Consider the following 21,873-nt stretch of genomic DNA (forward strand, 5'->3'; position numbering starts at 1 on the left):
GCTCCTTCCCCTGCCTCCCCTACCCCACCCTGCTTCCTTCACCTCGCTTCTCCTGAGAGTCCTCCTCAATGAAGCACTTGTATAAGCAGAGCCTCCCCTCTGCCAGGCTTCCAGTCACACTGTCCTTCTCATGAGCCCTAGAGAAAAGCTGTCTTCAGAGTAGAGAAAAGGGCCAAGCATACCCCAACACTTTGATATCAAGCAGAAGCTGTGGCTCAGAAAGTAGAAGAACACGATGTGGGATTTCTGGAAGCTCAGTGTAGAAAGTGCTTCCAGGGTAAAGTAGTGGTAGCAGTGTCAGATTCCAATGAGGGGCTAAGTCAGTTGAGGACTGAGAATTGGTTACTGGATTTGGCTTTGATCAGAGCTGTTACAGAGGAGGTGGGGGGCTGGAAGTAGCCCAAGAGAGCTATAACCTGAGGAACTGGAGATGCAGCAGAGAGTCAAATTTTGAGTTTTCTGTGAAGTGGAATTGAGAACTGGGGAATACGAGTATATTAGAAGGGGAACTGATGTTGGCCACTGTCTCATTCTTTATCATCTCAATCACCTGGGTCTGTTCTCTGAAAGTGAGAAATGGGCCCAGAAAATGGCATCCAGCAGCTAGGCCATGATAAACAATGCTCATGGAATACAAACAGTGATCAGGCCCCTTTGTGGCCCTAAGTTAGGACAGAGAAAAGGATACTGCAACAATAATAACTAAACACTTCTTTCTTCTGACTAACACAAGCAACTGCTGCTTTGACCCATGAAAACTCAAGCCCTGCTTTGAATCTTCTTGCCTCCTGGATAGAAATTACAGTATCAAGATAGCCAGGCACCAGACAACCCCTGCTACCTAAGAGCAGACCTACTGCCCTTCACCTTAACCCTCTTTAGAACCACCCTGCCTGAGCCCAAATCCTGTCATAAGCCCCTCCCAGCTCCCTCTTATCAGGACACCCCTCAGTGCCTCACTACCCTAAACCTCACTTTGCTTTGCCACTGAGGCTCCCGGGGGTCTTTGGCAGTTGGAAATCAACAATTTGTTCCTGGCTCCCTTCCTGTATTTCCAGTCATTTCATTTTTTTATTATTTTTTTTTAATATTTCAATTACAGCTGACATATAATATATGAGTTTCAGATGTACAACATAGTGATTAGACATTTATATAACTTGCAAATTGATTACCCTGATAAATCTACTCATCTGACACAATACATAGGTATTATTATATTATTGCTACATTCCCTATGCTATAATTTACATCCTTATGATTATTTTGTAACTATTAATTTGTACTTCTTAATCCCTTTTCCATTTTCACCCATCCCCCAACCTCCCTCCCAGCTGGCAACCATCAAAATGTTCTCTGCATCTCTGAGTTTGTTTCTGTTTTGTTTGTTCATTTGTTTTGTTTTTCTTTTTGATTCCACATTTAAGTGAAGTCATATTGTATGTCTTTCTCTCTCTGATTTATTTCACTTAGCATAATACCCTCTAGATCCATCCATATTGTTGCAGATGGCAAGATTCCATTCTTTTTTGTGGCTGAGTAATATTCCATTGCATATATGTACCACTTTTTCTTTACCAATTCACCTATTGATGGACACTTAGGTTGCTTCCATCTCTTGGCTATTGTAAATAATGATGCAATAAACACTAGTGTTTTGGGTTTCTTTGGCTACATACCCATAAATGGGATTACTGGGTCCTTTTTTGTCTCCTGTTATAGCCTTTGTTGTTGTTGTTTTCAATTAAAGTTTATTGGGGTGACGATTGTTAGTAAAGTTACATAGATTTCAGGTGTACAATTCTGTATTACATCATCTATAAATCACATTGTGTGTTCACCACCCAGACTCAGTTCTCCTTCCATCACCATATATTTGATCCCCTTTACCCTCATCTACCACCCTGCTCCCCCTTTACCCTCTGGTAACCACTAAACTATTGTCTGTGTCTATGAGTTTTTATTTCTCATTTGTTTGTCTTGTTCTTTTGTTGTTTTTGGTTTATATACCACATATCAGTGAACTCATATAGTTCTCTGCTTTTTCTGTCTGACTTATTTTGCTTAGCATTATAATCTCAACATCCATCCATGTTGCCACAAATGGTCCTGTTTCATCTTTTCTTACCGCCGAATAGTATTCCATTGTGTGTATATACCACAATTTCTTTATCCATTCATCTATCGAAGTACATTTTGGTTGTTTCCATGTCTTGGCCACTGTAAATAAAGCTGCAATGAACATTGGAGAACACTTGTCTTTATGTATAAATGTTTTCACATTTTTTTGGTAGATCTATTTTGTATGGTATAAGAATTGCTACCACGGGTGTTTTTTTTTTTGTGGGTGGGGGTTGTTTGTTTGTTTTTTCCATTTACATTGCATGAAATACCTTTTTCCATCCCTTTACTTTCAGTCTGTGTGTGTCTTTGGATCTGAAGTGAGTCTCTTATAGGCAACATATGTAAGGGTCTTGTTTTCTTATCCATTCAGTGACTTATCTTTTGATTAGAGTTTTTAAATCAATTTACATTTAAAGTAATTGTCGATAACTATATAGTTGTTGACATATTATTATTAATATTTTTTATTTTCATCTTCTTCTTTTTAAAGAAGTCCCTTTAACATTTCTTGTAATACTGGTTTGGTGATGATGAAGTCCTTTAGCTTTTTCTTGTCTGGGAAGCTCTTTATTTGTCCTTTGATTCTAAATGGTAGCTTTGCTGAGTAGACTAATCTTGGTTGTAGGACCTTGCTTTTCATCAGTTTGAATATTTCTTGCCATTCCCTTCTGGCCTGAAAAGTTTCTGTTGAGAAATCACCTGCCAGTCTTATGGGCACTCCCTTGTAGGTAACTAACTGCTTTTCTCTTGTTGCTTTTAGGATTCTCTCTGTCTTTAACCTTTGCCATTTAATTATGATGTATTTGGTGTGGGCCTCTTTGGGTTCATATTTTCTGGGATTCCTTGGGCTTCCTGGTCTTGTAATTTATTTCCTTTGCCAGGTTAGGGAAGTTTTCTGTCATTATTTCTTCAAATAGTTTCTCAATTCCTTGCTCTTTCTTTCTTCTCCTCTGGTACCCCTATGATGCAATTGTTGGTACACTTGATGTTGTCCCAAAGGCCCCTTAAACTGTCCTCATTTTTTTTTTCTTTTCCTTTTTGCTATTCTGATTGGGTGTTTTCTACTACATTGTGTTTTAAATTGTTGATTTGACTGTCTGCTTCATCTAATCTACTGTTGATTCCCTCTAATGTATTCTTTATTTCAATTATTATATTCTTCATTTCTGACTGGTTCCTTTATATGTCATCTATCTTTATTTTTATGTTTCTTATCTCTGTGTTGAAGTTCTCACTGAGATCATTGAGCGTTTTTATAACCAGTGTTGGAACTCTGCACTTGGTAGATTGCTTATCTCCATTTTGTTTAGTTCTTTTTCTGGAGCTTTGTTCTGTTCTTTCATTTGGGGCATATTTCTTTGTCTCCTCATTTTGGCTGCCTCCCTGTGTTTGTTTCTATGTATCAGTTAGATCCGCTACATTTTCTAGTCTTAGTAAAATGGCTTTATGTAGTAGGTGTCCTGTAGGGTCCGGTCGCACAGTCTCCCTGGTCACCTGAGCTAGGTGCTCCAGGTGTGTCCCTTATGTGGGTTGTGTGTGACCTCCTGTTGTAGTTGAGCCTTGATTGCTGTTTGCACATCAATGGAAGGGATTGACCTTCAGGCTGATTGGTTGTGAGGACTGGCCGTGATTACAGTGGAGGAGCTGCTGTGTAGGAGCAGAATTCACTCTAGCGGGGCTCTGGTGCCTGCCCAGTCTGCCCTTTGGGTGTGTCATTTGTGGATGTGGTTAGGTGGTGCTCTGGTGTGGTCTAAAGCTGACCACTGAGTATGTTGGTTCTGGGGCCTATTGGGAGGTGCTCTGGTGCTGCCTTTGCCCTGCTGGGGTCCATTGATATGAGCTACAAAGTGATCTGCAATTGGTAGCCACTTGTGCTGGGCTTGGAGCTGCCTGGGAGAGGCTAATCTGTGAAATGAGGCCAGCTGCTCCTAATGCCTTCTTAGCAAAAGATACAGGGTATGCCAAGGCCAGCTGCTGTTTGTTTGGGGTTTGGGAACCTTTGAGAAATTTTAGGAAAGTCTGCAGCATGAGCCAAGACAGGCCATTCATATGGAAAAGCCACTGGAAGCTGTTTAGTTGGGCCTGCACATTGGGTGGTCAGTGTCTCAGGAAATCATCAGGGGCTAACGGGGCACGTTGATGGAGACTCAGATATGGTGACCATCTGGGGGTGCAGGCTGGGTGGGGAGATGGCTCAAAAAAAGAACAATGACTTCTGCCAACACTTCTTGTCTGGGAGAAAGCTGCCCCTCCAGTGTGAGCCCTGAAGCCAGACAATTCAGTTCCTCCCCCTATGACCCTGGCAACTTTCAAGCTGCTGCCCCAGTGCTGGAGACCAGAGTGTGAGTCCATCAGCAAGTAAATCCATGCATGGACCCTTTAAAAAGAATTCCTGAAACTCCTGCAGCCCTCCTTCTCACTCAGCCACAATCTCTGCTGGTTTTCACTGCTAGAAGTTATGGGGACTTCTCCCCCTGGCACTGAAACCCTGGGATGGGGAGCCTGATTTGGGGCTGGGACCCCTCATTTTTCAGGGGGGACCTCCACAGCTGAGATATCCCTCCCAATTTTTAACCACCACACGTAGGTGTGGGACCAGCCTGTTTCATATTTCTGTCCCTCCTACCCATCTCAAGGTGGCTTCTTCTGTATATCCTTACTTATAGGACTTCTGGTCAGCTGGACTTCACAGGATTCTGTAGTTTAGTTGTAATTTTGATGTGGTCATGAGAGGAGGCAAGTACAGCAAGTACCAGAATTCCCCAGTCCCTTCTGATGATGCTTTGCACCACCTCCTCCCTTTGCTCCCTCATCCCACCAGCCCCCATGAAATATTGGTGTTTCCCTGGTTTTGTGTTCAATCCTTTCATCACATTTTTCTTAGCCACCTCTTCTCTCTTGAGGCCCTGCATTTAGCAAGTCCCTTTGCTTCTGGCCTCATTACATTCCAGTTTAGCTGTTCTAAAACATAAATAGGATGACTACATCACTCAGTTGTTTAAAATCTTTTCATGACTCTGTTTCACTTAAGGGATAAAGTCCAGGACTCATGCACAAGCACTAGACCCTAGCCCCAATTACCACCTCCCACGCTGCATCCAATTGGACACTAGAGCCACAAACCGTTTGTTGTTCCCAGAATTCCCCATGCAGCTTCATGCCTCCACATTTCCCCATGCTGTTCCTTCTGTCTGGAATACCCTTAGCAAACATTATTCCTTCTTAATACTTGGACAGATCCTCCTTCGTGTTTCTGTAATCAGCTCCCTGCGGGTTATTGATGGAGCTCATCCATGTTCTATTGTGGCACTTGTCACCCAATATTATAATTATATTTTATGTCAACTGTCTCTTCTTGTTATAGAGAGCCTGTGGATATAAGACCCAATGGCATATTTGTCTTTGTGTTTGTAATATTTCTTATGGTAGGCATTCAGCAAATACTTGCTTTTCCCCCCTTTTTTTTCTAAACCAGTGCTGTCCAGAAGAAATGTGGTGTGAGGCATGCACATACTTTAAGTTTGGGGTACAATCACATTAAAAGCATGAAAATAAAAAGATTAAATTAATTGTAATAATGTGTCTTATGTAACAATATATCCAAACTCTATTGTCTTTTCAACATTTAATCAATATAAAAAATATTAATGAAATGTCAACGTTCTCCTTTTCTTGTACTAAGGGTTCAGTGCCTTGTGTGTATTTATTGCGTTTGCTGCACCTCTCAGTTCAGACCAGCCACGTTGCAAATGCTCAGTAGCCACATTTGGCTCAAGGCTCCTGGACTGGATGACATGGGTCTTGGCAGTTGCTGCTCTCAACCTATTTTCTTCCCTATGAAACAAAAAGGTCTCCAAAATCTGTAATCTCATATCATTTCCAGTTCTAAAAAAGGGGGCTCTGCTATTTCATAATAAATCAAAGAGAATTTCTCTCTTTGAGAGTGAAGAATGTCCTTCCACCAGCGACCAGATGGACCCCAGACATTGCTTTGTAGTCACCTGTCCTTTTGCTCACACTGTACACCCTGTGAACACGGTCCAGCCACAGAAATTCTTGGGCTCAGGTTTGAAACTTAATTCCATGACCATTTCTTTTTTTTTTTTTTAATTTTATTGGGGAAGGGGAACAGGACTTTATTGGGGAATAGTGTGTTTTTCCGAGGACCCATCAGCTCCAAGTCAAGTTGTTGTCCTTTCAGTCTTAGTTGTGGAGGGCACAGCCATTGTTCAATCTTAGATGCAGGGGGCGTGGCCCACCATCCCTTGCAGGAGTCGAACTGGCAATCTTGTGGTTGAGAGCATGCTCTCCAACCAACTGAGCCATTCGGCAGCCTGGAAGCTCAGTGGCAGCTCAACTTCTTCATTCTAGTTGAGGAGGGCACAGCTCGCTGGCCCATGTGGGAATCAAACTGGCAACCTGTTGCCCAGAGCTCACTCTCTAACCAACTGAGCCACCCGTCTGCCCACAACCATTTCTTTTACTAAGAGTAATACAATAAAAAGACTAAACAATTAATGATTTCCTTTAACTTTTACTTCAAAATAATTTCAAACTTCCAAAAAGGTTACACAAATAGAACAAAAAATAGCTGCACACCCTTCACCTAGAACCCCCAAATGTTAGTATTTTATTATACTTGCTTTATCATTCTTACTTTCTTCCTCTCTCTCTCTTTAGATACAGAACCCCCTTCCCCCCCCACACACACACACACTCATGGATGGAAAGACATAACTTTTTCCTTATGTTTAAAAGTAAATTGCAGACATGATGCCCTATAAATACTTCAGTAGTAGTTACTAAAAATAATGGCTTTCTTGCATAACCATAGTCCTCCAATCGTCACCATTTTAAAATGACATTAATACAATACAAATTTGAATCAGTCATTCACATTTTGCTAATTGTCTCACTGATTCCCCTTCTTCTGGTCCAAGATCCATTTAAGATCCTACATTGCAATGAGTTGTCGTGTCTCCTTAATTGTCTCCAATGTGGGACAGTTCCTCAGCCTTTCACTTTAATGAGTTTTTACTTGTGAAAAATACAGGCCAGTTATTTTATAGAATGTCTACCAGTTCTGGTTTGTCTTATGTTTCCTCATTACTCATTTCAGTTTATTATGCCTTCTTGGCAGAAACCACGGGAGTGATGTTGTGTTCCTCTCCATGCATCATATTAGGAGGTCCATTCACAAATTTGTCCATTCACTAATATTGTTAACCATGGTCACTTGGTTAGAGTAGAGGCTGCAGGCTTCTCTGAGGGAAATGTACTATTTTTACCTTCAGAATCAATTAGTAACACTTTGAGAATATGTAAATATCCTATTTTCATCATTCTTTTTTCCACTAATTTTAGCATCCATAAGCAATTCTTGCCTAAAACAATTATTACTGTGTTGTTTGCCAAAGGGTGATTTTCTAAATCCATCATTCATTCTACATTCATTTATTACTTTTTTGACTATGAGGAAGAGTTGTCCCCTCTCCTCCACTTACTTATTCATTCATTCATTCATTCATTCATTCATTCATTCATTCATTCATTTATCTGTATCAGTGCGGTCTTACAGATTCTCATAATGTTCCATGGCTTGTAATCCATTACCCTTATTATTGTGTTTTTGGGAGATAAGAACTATGAATATGTTAGTTGAATTTTAATGCTTGCATTTTGGAAACTACAAACCTGAAAATGTGAAAGTGTAGGAACAGTTTATAGTTTGCTATTATATCTGTGAAAGCTTCAGTAACAACAAACAAAAAAAACACATTAATTAGAAAAACCTATTATGAAAGGTAATTATTTCAAACATGTTGATTATTATAAACAGATATTAAACATGTTGTTTAGATTCTGTACTAGTGAATGCTATTACTACTAAGCACTCTTAAAATTTAAAGCAATTAATTTAACGAAAGAAATAATAAGGCAGCAAAATACCTTGCTTTCTGGGGTTTGCTAGTTCTTGTGGCCTCAGTCTTACAAAAAGTGATTCCACCTGGTTCCTTTGTTCTACCTCCCACTCCCAACTTGTGGAGTTTCATATGTGCATATGTACACTTTTTTTCTTTTCCTTCAGAAAATAGACAGGAAATGGCCATGGCTGTGAGCGTGGCTGAGTGGCTGAGTGGTCTAATGCTAGCCTGTGCTCTCTGCAGCCTAATTAAAGGAAAATGGTTGTGCTTTCTATGAAGAGAGACGCAGAATAAGAGGAGAGGGACACAGGAAGGGAAGCCGAAGCACTAAGAGCTTTCCTTTTTCCACAGAATTAAATGCTAACCCACCTCATACTCTTAGTCCTGAATTTATGTAACAAATCAATGTAAATAGCTGGACAACTTCCAGGGCTCTAGATTTATCATACAAATTCAATTAATGCAGCTCCTAATAAACCAGCACCGTGCAAGGAAATACTGCAGATGGAATAAAAGGGCAGATACGTGGCACAAGACAGCAGACTTGGGGTGACCGGATGGCTCAGTTGGGCAGAGCGTGAGCTCTGAAGAACAAGGTTGCTGGTTCAATTCCCACATGGGATGGTGGGCTGCGCCCCCTGCTACTAAAGATTGAAAACCGCGACTGGACTTGGAGCTGAGCTTTGCCCTCCATGACTAGATTGAAGGACAACGACTTGGAACTGATGGACCCTGGAGAAACACACTGTTCCCCAATATTCTCCAATAAAATTTAAAAAAAAGTTTTCTGCTATCAAAAGGAACTATTAAGACAACAAATAGACAAGCCAGAGAATGGGAGCATATATCATAGCACATAAAAAGATAAACATCTCAATAAAAAATAGTGACAAAAGTTTAAAAAAAAACAAAAGAAGACAGCAGACTTTGTATTCCAACACCGGCTCCAGGTGTCACTGTAAGGGGCTGCCAAACCCCATTCCCATGCAGCATGAGGTCTTGGTGGACGACGTTATGCCTGTGCTTTAATTGGTGCAGAATTCTTAAGCACGTAAAAGTGGTGCTATTTCTACAAGAAGACTGGTTTGCTCTGGGAAGTCACGAAGAAAGTCAAGACAGGTTAGAAGAAAATCCAGCCCAGGTAGGCTAGGTGAGGCCTGCACCTCAGCCCCAGTCCCTTTCCCTACCTCCAACTTAGTGCCTCCCACGTACAAGTGGGTTAACCGTTTGACTGAATGGGCTCACTGGACAAAATCAGCAGGCAAAAGAACTCCATTTGATAATTTTAATTTCACTTTCATCAATTCAGACAAAAAAAAAAAAAAGGAAGAAAATGATGCCTCAGTTTAACTATTCCTGTATAATTTTTATTGATTTCCACATATTTAGTGCACAGCAAAACTTCATGATGTCTTACTATGCAGCCCCTCTTATTTTTATTACAGCAAAAATTAATAGCTGCTATAAAACTGCAGCTAAATTATGCAGACACCCTTGAATATAGGAAAAGCGGTTCTCAAGGAGAAAAACTGCAGTTATGCCAAAGAAAAACTTTATTTCAATTAAATGACAAATAAAAAGTGTTTATTTTAATAATTTATTTAGTCCCTAATTCATACCAAAAAGGATCTGAGGCAGCTTACACAAATATATACAATAGGATAATTAAGAACAACAATAATAACACAATATATATGGAACCCTTCCCCAGTGTAGGGCATAAGGCCTAGAGTGTCTCCTTGAACCGTGATATTAACTCTCTGAAGTAAAGACCATCATTATCCCCATTTTACAGCTATGAAGACTAAGGCAGGAAGAGGTTAAAGCTAACTAGCCCACGATTACATAAGCTAACAACTGACAGAGCTGGGAGAAAATAGAGTCATCAGTAAATGGGAAATTAAGGCAAGACAACAACATGAAGCTGAGCCGAGGTAGAGAGACTATGTATTTGAGCAGAGAGTTTTATTTAGTAGAGTCACACAGTTGATTTTGAGTTCCTTTGAGGTCAAAGCAAGGAGGGTAATGTTATCAGTGGTTACATTTGTAAGGTTCACAAGATAAATATATTCTATTTTCTAAGGTGAAGCACAGTTTTTCCTGGGCTAAGTGTCCAGGATTCAGAAAAACAAATGGACAACAGACAGAACTTCCGGATGATCCTCTAAGAATAGTGTTTCTGAAAACCAAGATTCCGCAGGCAGCGGTAGCAAGCAGTCTGTGTTCCATGCCCAGCATGATCAGGCTGCCAAATGATTCAGGACAACTGTGCTCTGATATTCTGAGCTCTTACACACATAAGGAGCCTAAGAAAAACTTGTGCTTGAGAGAGAGCATGGCCTCCTCACCCTCACAGTGTGGGGGTGACAGGGCCTGTAGGCTGGTCAGGATCTTCCTCTGGAGGCAGTTCTGGGTGTGTCCAGCTCACAATAAGTAAACAAGCCAGTTCCAGTGGCCTCCAGCAGACAGCAGTTTCCACTGTCTAAGCCAGGGGTGTCCAAACTGCAGCCCACAGGCCAACTGCGGCCCGCAATCCATTTTTTATTGGCCCGCAGCAAATTCCAAAAATATATTTAGTTTACTTAAATAAACCAGGTGAGGCAATACGTACTTCACCTCGAGTGAGTGGCCCGGCTGTTTGTGTATTTTACCGCATGTGGCCCTTGGTGAAAAACGTTGAAAAAAGTTTGGACACTCCTGGTCTAAGCAGAGAAAGCCATTGAAAGCAGTGTCTCCCAGCATCTCTGTGGCCAGACAAGGCTCCCAGTGCTTGGTGAGATGCTAGGCTTTAAGCAGTGTTAGTTTCTGGGTTCCTGGGTACACTAGGGTAACTGGACAGACGTCACCTCTCTAGATCCATAAGCTGACCAGCAGTAAGGGAGAGGTTGTTTACAAGCCATTCAGAAGATGGCTGACTTCTGCCAAAGCTTAGCATTTGGTTTTAGTGCCAGTGCATCAGAAACCATCTTTCCTCAGAGCATTAAACATCTATTATCTGTTGAGGCCGACAACAAAACCATAGCTGAATTATATTCAGAGGATACTTGTTTTTCTGTTATCTAAATCTTATCAGGTGACAATGACAACTGTTTATCAAATAACTAGTTGGTTTTGCTTTCAAAATCATTAATTTTACCTTTCTTGATCTGCCTCGAAGCAATAAATTGACTAGATAGAGATTCTGGCAAACTCAAGTTGGATAGGAAATATTCACAATCAAACTTCCATTTCAGTCTTCAGGGTTGTTTTGTCACAGTGCGTCACAGGGCTCCATCTGCTCATGTAATATGTGACATCCCTGAGTAAAGTTCACTGCCCCAGAAATGTGTAATTTAATTTCTGAACAAACCTTGGTTTAACTGGAAATACTTATTTGTTCCTATTCTTATTTTTCAAAACTATTGAAATGCATAAATCCACTTTCTTTCCTGGGCAGACTGAAATGACCAGAACGCATTACAGTGTGAACAGAAATTGCTCTCTGTTCTCCTCTGCATTTAAGCCAACCCAGGCCAGCGTAGGACTCTGAGGACACCAGGACTTTGAGGTTGCTGTCACATGGGAAAATACTTTGCATGGATTCCCCACACACACAGAATGTTTAATCTGGGGACAGGTTTGAATGTAGAGTGATAGACATGAAGTTCTGTTAAGTTCAATTAAACACAGTCTCGCAATTTTTGTAAATTTAACTTTAAGAAAAGATTTTGTAAAAAGTAGATGTTATGAAGTCTATTGAGTATCATAATAGACATAACATCCATTCTTTTTTTCCACTTCAGAAAGTGAATCCTGATTTATAGGATATTACATTGTACCTAAAATAAGTGACAGTGATTCCCAGCCACCCCTGCAGCCAAGGAAGCGATATGAACAACATTTGGCCAGTAAAATATAAGTAGAGGTGCTGAGTGAGACTTCTAGGAATTCTCCCTAGATGAGACGGGAAGGGCCCTCTTTCTCCCTTTCCCCATCCAAGAGCATGGATGTGGTGACTGGTTTAAGCAGCCATTTTGCACCACGAGGGCAAAAGCCCTACGGATAGTACTGTGATCTGATGTTCATGGAACTACAATGTCAATACTGGACACCCAACCCAGACTTTCTTTATATGAAAAAAGTTACACCGAGGCCTTTTAAAAACTACAGTTATTTTGAAATTTTCTGCAACTGCAATCAAACCTAATCTTAGCTAATGCGAGGTATACCAAGGAAACTGAGGTGATTCAGAAAGTTGATAGAAAGGTTCAGGAATGAGCATAAGGAAATGAGATTTGGTTGTGCAGTTGTTCAGAGCATGAACTTTCAGGTCACACAGAATTACGGTTAAAACCCTGTGCAACGTGTTAGCTGTGTGACCGTGGGCAAGTCATTTAACCTCTCTGAATCTATTTTCTCCTCTATGAAACGGAGCAGCAAGTCCCACTTTAGAGGACCAGAATTAGGATGAGATAGTGCACAGAAACTATTTGGCACAGTGTGTGTGGGTTTGGGTCCCCGGATGAATACAACAGCAGCTCCAGCATCAAACTATGATAGAAAATGAGGTGTGCCTGAGTGTGGTAAGCATCCGCCAGGTGGTGTGCTAGATTCCTTAGGCTGTAGAACCACACATCTTACTAATTATAACATAATTCAATCAGAATAAGAAAAAATGGTTGTTAGCACATCAAATCTGTGATTTCACAGATATTATTGCTTAGGACAAGGCACAAATAGTTATTTCAATTAAAAAAACTGCAAATTTGTTGAAAGGAAATTTGTAGTCTGTGCAATAATTGATTGGTTCCCAGGTAACTGAAGTTTGGTAAACATGAGCCCAGGGGAAGCGGGCATAGGCATGCATTGACAGAAAGGACAAAGAACTGAGGTCAACCGGACCACAATTCCATTCCCGACTAAAGCACGATCTAGCCTTCCGCTTTCCGGAAGTGTACCCCACGCAGCCTTCTGTGCTCTGCCTGCAAAAGTTTCTCTAACATTTCTTCCCTCACCTTCAACCCCCCTGCTATGTGTATACTTTCGGGGTGGTGCCCACATCTTCACCATGATTTCCTCTGTACCTGCAAAGCATCTGGTACATCATGGGTTAATTGCAGAGAAAGACCTCCTAGGTCTTTTCCTTCCTTGCCATTTTGCAAACACTGAAGTCAGGAACTCTGGAAGACACCTAGGACAGAGAAAAGAAAACAGGGCAGAGAAAAGTCCTCGTGGAAACACAAAGGAGAAGGAAAGAGTATTTGGTGAGGGGTAGACTGAGGCAGCAGAGAACAGAGAACCAGAGTAAAGTGAGCATTGGAAATAAAGAAACAAGGTTTTGAAAGGGCTCACTGGACCTATTAGGATGGAGGGAGGGAGGGAGGGAGGGACAGACCAATGGACAAGCAGATAAATGGAAGTAGAAAAGAAGATAGGACATGGTATATGTGTTCTTAGCAGGGAGAAGGGGACAGCGTGGGGCAGGTGGCTTCAGGGAAGGTCTCTATAAACTTGCCTCTATCTCACCCAAACCCCTTAACCAGGTTTGAAACACCCAGATGCCTGCTGTGGCCCGTGTAGACTGGGAGACAACGATAAACCACAGGGGCATCACCTGACCTGAATGCTGCCACATGACAACAACAAGGCCCAGCATTGCCAAATCTGATTTTTTAAAAGAAAGGCTGGAAATCCAATTTCCAAATGTTGTTCAGGCCAAAGCAAACACATCTGCATAGATTACACCTGGCCCCTTGATTATATACCATGATAGTTATCACTTCATACCTTCTGTGTATTGGAATGTAAATGGAAGAGACAAGTCCTAGCAGCCATGCTCCAGCCCACTGGACCACAAGGTTGAGACTCACCATTGAATACAACCTACAATCAGGCATTGAGGAGAAGAATTGTCTGTCCTCCGCCATGAATCTAAGATGCTGTTAGTAACAAGAAAGGGAATATATAGCGAGAACTTCATTATCGAAGGAAAGCCTGTAGCCCACCCAGCTGCAGTTACCCTCACAAGGGGAAAAGGCAACTCGGACAAGTTTCCAGCTCCAGCAAACCTCAGTTACAGGTCTAAAAGCAAATACTGACTATTATCACAAAAGAGAAAGCTAGAATGCTTTTTTATTTTCTTAATGTCTTATAGTTTTCAGCCTACAGGTCTTTCACATCCTTTGTTAAATTTATTCCTAGGTATTTTATTCTTTTTGCTGCAATTGCAAAAGGAATTTTTTTTTCATTTATTTTTCTGAAATTTCATTGTTAGTGTATAGTAATGCAATGGATTTTTGTACATTGATTTTGTAGCCAGCAACTTTACTGTATTCTTTACTGTTTATTGTTTCTAATAGCTTTTTGGTGGAGTCTTTAGGGCTTTCTATATAAAGAATCATATCATCTGCAAAAAGTGATTCATTCCCAATTCCGATGCCTTTTATTTCTTTCCCTTGATTGCTCTGGCAAGGACTTCCAACACTATGTTGAATACCTGGTGATAGGGGACAGCCCTGTCATGTTCCTGAACGTAGAGCAAAAGGCTTCCTTTTTTTCACTGTTAATTATGATTATTAGCTGGAGGTGTGTCATATATATGGCCTTTATTATGTTAAGGTATTTTCCTTCTATACCCATTTTATTAAGTGTTTTAATCATAAATGGATGTTGTATCTTGTCAAATGCTTTTTCTGTATCTATTGATATAATCATATGATTTTTGTCCTTTATTTTGTTTATACGGTGTATCACATTGATTGATTTGCATATGTTGAACCGTCATTGTGCCCCTGGGGTGAACCCTACTTGGTCGGGATATACAATGTTTTTAGTGCATTGTTGTATTCGATTTGCTAGAATTTTGTTTAGGATTTTTGCATCTGTATTCATCAGAGATACTGGTCTGTAATTTTGTGTGTGTGTGTTATCCTTACTCGGTTTTGGTATCGGGGTGATGTTGGCCTCATAAAATGAGTTAGGGAGTATTGTCTCTTCTTCAATTTTTTGGAAGAGTTTGAGTAGGATTGGTATTAGATCCTCTTTGAAGGTTTGGTAGAATTCACTAGTGAAGCCATCTGGTCCCGGACTTTTGCTTTGGGGAATGTTTTAGATGACTGATTCAGTTTCCTTACTGGTGATTGGTCTGTTTAGATTTTCCAGTTCTTCATGGTTCAGCCTTGGCAGGCTATATGTTTCTAAGAACTTGTCCATTTCTTCTAGGTTATTGAATTTGGTGGCATATAGTCCTTCATAGTATTTTCACATGATCCTTTATGGTACCTGTGGTAGCTTCTCTTTCCTTTCTGATTTTGATTATTTGTGTCTTTTCTCTTTTTATGTTAGTGAGTCTAGCCAAGGGTTTGTCAATTTTGTTAATCTTTTCAAAGAACCAGCTCTTTGTTGCTTTAATTTTTTCTATTGCCTTGTTGTTCTCTAACATCATAACAATAGACCTTACAGAACTAGAAAAAAAGAACAAATGAAACACAAAGTCAGCAGAAGGAAGGAAATAAAAATCAGAGAAGAACTAAATGAAATAGAGAACAAAAAGACAATAGACGAAAAGACAATAGAATGTTTTGCATTAAAAAAGAAAATCTAAAGATCTTGGAGAAAGGGATGTGTTTCTTCTCTGCCCACCCACCTCCTTTTCCTTGCTATGGAGTAGTTTAACAATTTCCAGTTGAATCATTTGGATGCTGGGGAATGCAGCCTTGCTGTTCTGCAACTCTCCTTTCCTATCTGCCTGCTCGAAGGGCCTTAGCCTTGGAGTTAAGATGCAGGATTTGAAAGAACAACGCTTTTCTTTTCCTTCAGACATGCTGTACTCTTTTCTAAGGCCAGCAAATGCAGCTTCTTCCAGCGTTGATTTGCTTTTCTCAGCCCTCAGCATGACCAATGGCAAAGCTAGTTTCCAGGTCCTCTCCCAGACTATATGATTTTGTCAATAAAATAGGCTGAATGACCATATCAGGATGAGCTCTGGAGAAATCTGATCGATTACTTAATGATTGGACCATATCGACCAGAAATGGTTAATTCAGTTCAGTTCTACAAGTAGACATTTCCCGGGCTTCTGAGGAAAGTGTAAATTTGCAAAAGTGGTGGAGAATTTAAATCCTCCCCAAAAAACCAGGCCAGCCATTGACAAAATGAACAGAGACAGTAATGTGTTCTGTTTGGGCCCTGGATAATTTGTGTAAACTTTTTCTCACAGCTGGTAGAAATGATGTTTGTGATGTTAACACCCAAATCTACAGAGCCACTTAAAACTCCCCTTCACTGTGTTCTTACCTGAAATTCTCTGAAGTTTTTTAGGCGACCAGCTATGTGTGTCACTTAGTGGCTCTGGTTAGTCTTCCCTTTTTGAATATGAATTGGGAAAGAAGTTAAAATTTTCTCATTTTTTAAATTCACAATATTCATATAAATATAAATTTCCGAAAGTTCTTCACTAATGCTGACCATCCATAGCACTTGCTGCTGTTAATGCAGACCTGCCCCCTCAGCCTTGGCAAGGATTCCAGATGTTACTCTTCTTTCTACAGAGAAGGAAAGAAACCAAAGCACAGAAGTCATTCAGTTTGGGAGGAAAAGAAACTAGACCTAAAACTTTTCTTAAATAAAACTTCTTTCTAACTAACATCCTTATATCAAAAGGAGATCATCTTTATTTGGCTCAATGTTGTACTCAGTTGCAAAATGAGTTTGGTTAAATTCAAAGTAATTTTAATAATGAAGGCTGCCATGTTTCTAGGATGGTTTCAAAGAGGCCACAGGGGCCCATGACATTCTAAACCCCTCTCACCCCCCCTAAGCTTGGTCACTACAGCTGGTGCAAAAGCTTTCCATGGAGAGGAGGGAGAGCAGCCCGAGCCTGGCCCCTGCCCTCACCCGCAGGTCTCTTCAAGAGCATGGGCCCACCTACTCCTTCAGTCTCGAGAAGACCATCTCTGTGCCAGATGCTGTGGGGACCCAGAGCACACAGTGTGAGAGAGAACAAGACATGCACCAGGTTAGCTTTCCTGCAAGGTCAGAAGTGCCCCCATGCAGTGAAAATTGTGCAGAGAAAATGAGTGGAAGCACTCAGCCAGGAGTTAGCTTCAAGGAAGAGGTTTGTGTTGGACTTGAACATTGAATGCTACTGGGAAAGACATAAACTTGAAAAAGGGTCCTCTGGGCGGCAAAGACTACAGGATGGCCAGGGTGCAGGGTGTTTGGAGGGGGCAGGAAGGGTGAGACTCTTAGCCCCTCCATAAAAGGAGCAGCAGAGGGAGCAGCAGACCATCAGGGTGCAGTCTGGAGTGGGGAGAAGGCGGAGCTAGAAATGGACTCCGAAGGCATGCCCTCAGTCAGCTCCCCCCGCCCTCATGCCAGAGCACCCCAGTCCCCACCCCAGTGCAGAAAGGGATGTTCACAACCCACAGCTACTGCGGAAAGGAAGTTGACCATGGCTTTCCAAAATTCCAGTTCCCAAGGAGCTGACGTGACCAGTATAGGAAATGCTCAGCTGAGTGCCACTTTCCGTCGAGGTTGGTATTGTCCTTCCCATGGAGGATCAAAAAAGAAATATGATGCAAGCCCATTATTTTTCCCATAGTAGGATTAAATTTGCCTCCTGTTGAAAAAAATACATTGGCAACTGCTGGAAGGAGAAGGTGTAGATGGCCCTGAAAGGTCTTATCTGACTAGGGCTTGCCAACGAGGACACTCCTCCTCGTCCAGAACGGATGTGGTTCTGAAATTCTCAGTGAACAAACCTCACCCCAGCTTCATACATGTGTTTGGTTTGGTAACTAAAGTACATGGATTTTTAGCAAGTAAATTAAAATGCCTACATTTAAAATGTCCCCTAAAAATCATACCTGCACATTATAGAAACTCAATTAGCTGTCATCCTAAGCTGATCCCCAAATCCAGCACCTTAGAAAGCCAAACCCTCCAAGCCACGTAGCCATTGTTCTTAGAGGCTGCTGGCAAGTTTGAAAGGCATGGTGTTTGGGGATAGAGGGGATACTGCTTTATTTCTAAGAGAAATACTGGAAACTATAGGGTTACTAAAATATTTTATAAAATTGTTACACAGCCCCATTTTCTCTAATAAAAGTCAATTTCCAAAAATGTTAATTTCCCAGGGGTTCAGAGGGAGGGCGGGAGGCACAGGATTTTTAGGGCAGTGAGACTCTTCCCTGTAGTGGTGCTCCTACTGGTGGACACATAACATAAGGCATTTGTCAGAACCCAGAGATGGTGCAACAAAGGAACCCCAGTGTAAACTGTAGACTTTAGTTAAGAGTAAATGTATCGATACTGGTTCATGAATTCTACGAATCTGCCACATTAATGCGAAGTGTTAACAATGGGAAACTGAGGGGGGGAGGGAGGATGTGGGAACTCTCTGCTCTCTGAAAATGAAGTCTATTAATTTTTTTAAAAAGTTAATTTTCCAGAAGCAAACAAGGTCATGAGGAGCATGAAAGTGAATTATGTATGAACTGAGGTTAGGCTTCTTGGGGCTGTAAGTGGAAAATGGCCCAGGGCCACAGCCTGGAGCGTTACACAACGGAAAAGCTATCCTCATCATAGTGGCCGCTCCAAGGTCATCCAAGGAGCCTTTTAAAAATCACTATCAAAATAAGCAGTTTCTGTAAGAACTGGGGAAGGACCTTGCAAGTAGGATTTTTCACTGGGTAGATTTTTGGTACAATTTGTTTTTTCTTAATACAGCGGCACCTGCTGAAAGGAGAAGTCCAGATGGCTGAGAGGTCTTTTCTAACTAGGGTTTGCCAACTAGGCCATTCCACGTGCACCTTCCTCCTGGTCCAGAACAGATCTGATTCTGAAGTTCTCCATGAACAAACCTCACCCCAGAAGAAATCAGAAGAAATGATTCCTTTCACCAGTACCCACAACACCTACATCTAACACCCACCCTACAAAATAGCAGCTACTTCATCTGACGGGAAATGTTGCCAATTCTGCATCCACTCAGGAGCCTGACCTGAATCCTTTAAACAGAGGGGGCCAAAGGCATCTTGGAGACTGCAAATTATCTGCTAGCCATTTTCTCCATAAAGCCCATGCAGTTCTAAATGCCTTCTGATTAGAGTTGCAATAGGAATAGAAGACCTTCCAATGGGACTCCTGCTTTAGGGATTGGCAGAGTCTGAAATCTGAGTTTTACCCCTGGCTAAGGTGTTACTTTATACAGTTAGTATCATCCATGGGGCAGGCTGTGAGCAATCTGATGTCACAGAGAAATGTTTAGAAGCTGCCCTCCAGATGGGGTAGGAGCTTATATGCTCCTCTTAGTGACGCACAGGTTCTCCTAGGTGTGGGAGCATTATCATATGCAAATTGTCTCTAGGGACCACCACTGAAACTGCACTAAAACTGAAAACAAGCCTTCAGAAGTTAACTTGTTGGTTTGTTTTCAAGGGTACTATTTCACTATCACTCTTTTCTTTAATGGAACCCAAGAGTACTTTCTTAAAGGACAAAAAGAAAAATCCAAATAACGCTCTATAAACCTCTTTCCATTTTATAAATAAAAATGCCTGCCACCAACAACTTCCAGGAATATTCGTAGCAGTTTGCTGCAAAAATCGTCACCTACTAGAGAAAATGTTTTTCTATAGGATGCAGTGGTGGGGAGTGTGAAAGAAATACTGCTAGGCCACTGTACAAACCACTGAACATATTGTGATGAGAATCGGGGTTGTCAAATACTGAGGTGCCATTTCTGCTGGATTCTGGTGTGAGAGGCCATGGAGAGTTTCAAAACCAGCAAAAGAAAGAGTTTGCAATATATCCAAATTCCTCATCAGCACTCCTGACCCCCCGGCACTGTACAGACAGGCTTAGCAACTATATTTTCAGAGGATTAAGGGCCACTTCTCCAGCCATCTGTGTTTGGTTTTGTGAATGGAGGCTATGCAAATGTGGGCATTGGATGGTGGGCCAGTGCCCAGGGTGGGCAGCAGTGTGACCCTAAGGGAAGTGGGATTTCCCCAGAACTCCCTCTTTGAAGCATTTAAGAGGGGAGAGTTGTGAAGGCAACAGGAAGAAAAACCACCTGAACAGCACCTGGATTGTTGGAACAGAACTGGGCTGGGCAAGAAAAGCAGAGAGACAAAAGTTAGTCCCCTAGGATGTGGCTGTAGACCTCGGAAACCAAGAAGATGGGAATGCCTGATGCATGGAAACACACAGGGGAGTGAATATCAGTAACTGAGGAAAGATAGTGATAAATTTCAAAGGTCCCATTGGTGTTTAACTTAGGAATTACAATAGTTTCAAGATTTTCATGTCACCAATTCCCTGAAGCTTCTCTAGAAGCTGTTTAGGCCTATTAGGCAGGGATCATCCAGGCAAAACTGTGCTTGAGTGTCTGGACTTCGGCTACCATCTAACATCACCCCACTGAGCCAATCCCACCAATGTGGTCCACCCCACACCAACACTCAAGGAATTAGATGTTGGATGTTAGCCAAGGTTTGTCGGGGCTCAGAACTCCAGCCAGAACTCCCATCTATTTGACTGCATTCATTCAGTGTTTGGTGTCCTTGAATAACTGCAGAGATGAGCAGTCCTCTGACAAATTTCCAAGGAGTACCCTTCTGGGACCGTCAGCCTTTTATGCTGGACGGCTCAGGAAAATCACCCTTGTTTTCATGCACAGCTATCCCTCTGTTCCCATTGGGATTCCCCCTTTCTTAATACTTCCTGTCCTGGGGCATTTTGCAGAGTTTGTCACCTATTTATTTAGCAGAATTTTATTCTATTCATATAGAATGTATACAGTGCAATGTGCATTCATTCATTCATTCATTCATTCATTATTCCTTCATTCATTCAGTGACCATCTATAGGATGCCTTATACAGGTAAGTGCTGAGCTAGACGGCCATGGAGCCATTACACAACAGATCTGACTGGACCCCTGCTTCTGGGGACACCTATCACCTTCCTGAGCTCATCTCCTACCACTCCCCCCTTTGTTTATATCCATCCCACCCCCTGAATAGTCTGGGCGCACTCCTGCCTCTGGCATTTGCACCTGCTATTACCTCTTTCCTGAAGCCTCTTCCCCCAGATCTCCTCATGACCCGCTCTCTCCTTCCCCTCCAGTCTTTACTCACTAAGTCACCACCTTAAGTGACAGCCTTTCTTTGGTCTCCTGTCCTTACTTGATTTATGTTTTCTCCTAAGCAATCTCATTCTCTAACATCGTATATATTTACCTATTTTTGCTTGAATATGAGCTCCATGGTGGCAAGGATGTTTGTCTGCTTGGTCCCTGCTCTTTCCCCGGTACCCAAAACAGTGCTGGGAACATAATGGGGATGGAGTAAATAGTAGTGGAATCAACAGTTGGATGACAAAGTAGGTAACTAAGCATGAAATTGGGTCATATTCTGGTCAAGCAAGTAGGTGATAGGTAATAACTGACATACCTGAGTCCATGCTGATCGAGGCATAGACTGTTGTCATAAGAGTTGTCTTTTAATGCCTCAATGGTCCCTGGGACTCATTAGCTCCTTCCTCAAGAATTAACTTTAAGTCTTGGAAAACAGAAGGTGCCCATCTGCATGTGGGCACCAGCTTTTCCTTCCCGTGTGCACATACCTGACATCCATTAATAGTAGCAGGAACGACAGACTCACATCCAGCAAGAGTGAAGCCCACAAAATCGATGTGTCGCTGACTCTGAAGAAGTGACGCTCCCTGTTCCAAGACACTCAGCATTGAGATAAAGAGTTTAAAACACCAATAAGTGTTCTTGGTTATGACAAGAATGCATCACATTTTCAGCAATCATCTGTAAATTAAGGATGGCCATACAG

The 21,873-nt window shown here is 41.6% G+C and overlaps 1 protein-coding gene across 5 annotated transcripts in view; it reads left to right on the top strand.

Annotated features, from left to right (window-relative positions):
• The window catches only part of CFAP61 (cilia and flagella associated protein 61), a 332,611-nt gene that overhangs the window by 305,481 nt on the left and 5,257 nt on the right, over positions 1 to 21,873 (top strand). The window lies entirely within an intron of this gene.

The sequence above is a fragment of the Rhinolophus sinicus genome, linkage group LG13 (genome assembly GCF_036562045.2).
Source record: "Rhinolophus sinicus isolate RSC01 linkage group LG13, ASM3656204v1, whole genome shotgun sequence".
Taxonomy (NCBI): Eukaryota; Metazoa; Chordata; class Mammalia; order Chiroptera; family Rhinolophidae; genus Rhinolophus; species Rhinolophus sinicus.